Source organism: Myotis brandtii, unplaced genomic scaffold, assembly GCF_000412655.1.
Source record: "Myotis brandtii unplaced genomic scaffold, ASM41265v1 scaffold550, whole genome shotgun sequence".
Taxonomy (NCBI): domain Eukaryota; kingdom Metazoa; phylum Chordata; class Mammalia; order Chiroptera; family Vespertilionidae; genus Myotis; species Myotis brandtii.
Window position 1 is genome coordinate 3,539,643 of NW_005370043.1, and position 3,567 is coordinate 3,543,209.

A 3,567-nucleotide genomic window follows, 5' to 3' on the forward strand; every position below is an offset into this window, starting at 1 on the left:
GTATGTGCCAGCAAAGCCGTGGAGGCCATTTACCCGATATGCTATTCCATACATAACCCTATACTGTATACTTTATGAATCAATAAAAAATTTACAATTTTTAATTATAAACCTGTGTTTTCTATCAAAATTACTTCTTGCGTGAATTTTGGGACACCCTTTATCTACAACCTGAGTTACTGCTGTGTCAATGAGCATCACTGTAAAGATTAGAACATATAATCTACATTTAAGAATGAGCTCAGCCGCCCTAGCCAGTTTGGCTCAGTGGATAGAGCGTTGGCCTGCAGACTGAAGTGTCCCGGGTTCTATTCCAGTCAGGGGCACATGCCCGGGTTGTGGGCTTGATGCCCAGAGAGCGGCATGCAGGAGGCAGCTAATCAATGATTCTTTCATCATTGATGTTTCTAACTCTCTATCCCTCTCCCTTCCTCTCTGTAAAAAAATCAATAAAATATATTTTAAAATTTTTTTTTAAAAGAATGAGCTCAGTCCTAGCTGATTTGGCTCAGTGGATAGAGCGTTGGCCTGCAGACTGAAGTGTCCCGGGTTCTATTCCAGTCAGGGGCACATGCCCGGGTTGTGGGCTTGATGCCCAGAGAGCGGCATGCAGGAGGCAGCTAATCAATGATTCTTTCATCATTGATGTTTCTATCTCTCTCCTTTCCTCTCTGAAATCAATAAAAATATATTAAAAAAAAAGAAAAGAATGAGCTCAAACATGTCTTGAAAGAAGCACAAATTTTCTGATTTTGGGTGGGGGCAGAGAATGAAAAACGATTCCTATCTAGAAAATGACTTTTTAAGTACAGAAAGGGAAAATCTTTGATGCCTGAGTCATCTCCAGGCCCAACTGAAAAGATGCTGGATTGGTCACACTATCTTCCAAAGACTAGATTGCCTATTATGCAAAGCATATGGACTCAACAGGACTCAACAGGGCATATCAACCCAAAGGAGCAAGGCAGGCCCATCAAACCTAGGTACTTCCAGTGCTATGTCATTTCGTTAGCCACTTTCAATTACTTTTTTTTTTAATTCTGCAACTTAGATCATAAAGTTAAAATGCAATTATTGCCTGTACCATTTCCTTCCCACTTATTTTATTTATTTTTTAAATATATTTTATTGATTTTTTACAGAGAGAAAGGGAGAGAGATAGTTAGAAACATCGATGAGAGAGAAACATCGATCAGCTGCCTCCTGCACACCTCCCACTGGGGATGTGCCTGCAACCCGGGTATATGCCCTTGACCGGAATCGAACCTGGCACCCTTCAGTCCGCAGGCTGACGCTCTATCCACTGAGCCAAAACGGTTTTGGCCCCACTTATTTTAAATCAATCAATGTTATCCCAACACACACACAATTTCAGGAGGGCAGAGGGCTTTAGGTAGAAACGGTTTAGTCACTCTAGATTCTAGATAGTTTCCCTTCTAATACAATGAAATTTTGACTTTCCTTGTCACTACTACCTCACCATGCAAAAGTCCCGACTGCCAGGACCAGAACCATGCCACAATTTAGGATTATATACTAAAAGTAATACTAGGGGCTCTGGCTGGGTAGCTCAGCTGGTTAGAGTGTTGTCCCAATACACCAAGGTTGCAGGTTCGATCCCCAATCAGGACACATACAAGGAACAACCAATGAATACATAAATAAGTGGAACAACAAATTGACGTTTCTCTCTCTCTCTCAAATCAATAAACTAAATATATATATGGATAGATATAAACTAATACAAGGTATAGATAACATTTATTGAGTGTCCACTACATGCTGAAAGGCATTAGATTGATACTACTTTATCCCTGCTACATGTTCTAACCAGGTCACTGCACATACTAGTATATGGTACTGCTTTTAAGAAGTGCACCGAGCAGAGCAATCCTAAAATTGCCCTTTCCATTTGTATCCTCCACAGAGCCCAGAGGAGTGCCTTGTGTACCTGAATTAAAGGAATACAAATTTCTATGTTGTTTATTTAAAAACACTGTAAGGGGGGAGGGGGACTTAAGTAATACAACAATAAAGATTTTAAAAAAAGAAATGGGACGATAAATAAATAAATAAAAATACTGTCTTCACTATTCCTCATTTCGAAAGGCACTCTTTACCCTTGGGGAACTTTAGGGTTTACAATACAGAAATTTATCAAATGTCATCACAGTGCCATGAACCACTCTTTGGGTCATGTTCCATCATTCACTCTACTGTTCTGACCCTACACTTGAGAGAGATGGAAACATCAATGATGAGAGGGAATCACTGATCGATCGGGTGCCTCCTGCATGCCCCCCCCCCCGCCCCCACTGGGGACCGAGGCTGCAACCCGGGCATGTGCCCTTGACCAAAGTCGAACCCGGGACCCTTGAGTCCGCAGTCGGACGCTCTATCCACTCAGCCAAACCGGCCAGGGCTTGACCCTACACTTTTAAATTGGCTGAACATCTCTCATGACTCTTTTTACCCACTAAAAATAATAGGCCAAAAGTACTAAATAACTTCACCAGTCCTCAAGTCCCTCTCTGTTTTCAGCCAAAGATGTCATAGGAGAGTGGCTTCTTTGTGATTGTACCTCCTCTCTTTAGGCCAAGTGAAGAGAAGACCTGGGGAGAAAATGCCAACCAAAAACATACACCAGGAGAGAATATCTGTGAAACAGCTTGCGTCAAGGCAGAAACCAGCTCAGAAGATAAAACCACAGCTCCAGACCCAGAATGGCAATCGCGCCGCCCTCTACGAGGAAAGCCTCTCACGGCGCAGGTCCTCACACTGCTGGCCTCGGTCCTTCCCACCTGGGTCTGTTGCACTAGTTCATGATCCAGCATCAATAAAGCCGACGGGCTGTTCATGGGGGTCCCACGGAAGTGGACACTGTGCACGATCTGAAGGTTTTCCTGTCGAAGGTCTCAGAATCAACCCTAGATACAATGTTCCTTAGGTCTGCTTTCAGCTTTGGAGGAATGGGCTCTTTAGGATGCAGAAAGCTCCGGAAGAGCGAACCTAAAGGCTAGGTTAAGCCTGGGGGCACCGGAAGGATGCGGGCACCTGCAACGGGATCCCAAGTCAGAACCGGAGTCGCCCCTCCAGCGGCCAGGGCCTGACCTTTGCCCCCTGCCTTCCTCCCAGGTGCCTCCCACAGCAATCTCTCCCTCGTCTTATTCCTGCCCCTGTGCGCTTACTCCCCCCCGGCTCGTCCAAGTGAAGGGCCCTCCTCCCCTTATTCCCTATCGCGATGTCAGGGCGGCCTGCACACCCCTGGAACTCTAAGAAGAGACTTCGCTGACCTGTCAGCGGATCCAAAATGGCGGGGCCTAGTCCCAGGACCGGCAGCCGCTGCTCATGTCCAGCCCGGGCCTCGAAGGCGTCTCCGAGCGGCTCTCCCGACTCTGCCGGCAGATGGGAGAAGGGAAGTAGCCCTTTTCCTGGCAGTTGAGGCCGCAATCAGGGACCACACAGCGGCCGGGAAGAGTCGGCCGGAACGGGCGGTGGAGCCGGCTACCCTGCCTGTCAGCGCACTGACGTGGTAACTAGCCTCAGACTAGCCCGCTGCCTGGTAAC

The 3,567-nt window shown here is 46.4% G+C and overlaps 1 protein-coding gene across 8 annotated transcripts in view; it reads right to left on the minus strand.

Moving 5' to 3' along the window:
• Nucleotides 1–3,567, minus strand: part of GBF1 (golgi brefeldin A resistant guanine nucleotide exchange factor 1) — a 125,128-nt gene extending 121,561 nt beyond the window's left edge. For 4 of the 8 annotated variants that reach the window (XM_014549409.1, XM_014549407.1, XM_014549408.1 and 1 more), the window contains exon 1: nt 3,294–3,553. The gene's annotated coding sequence lies outside the window, so the exon portion shown is untranslated. Of the gene's footprint in view, nt 1–3,293 lie in introns of all 8 variants that reach the window. The other 4 variants (XM_005878257.2, XM_005878258.2, XM_005878256.2 and 1 more) reach the window with 2 other exon arrangements.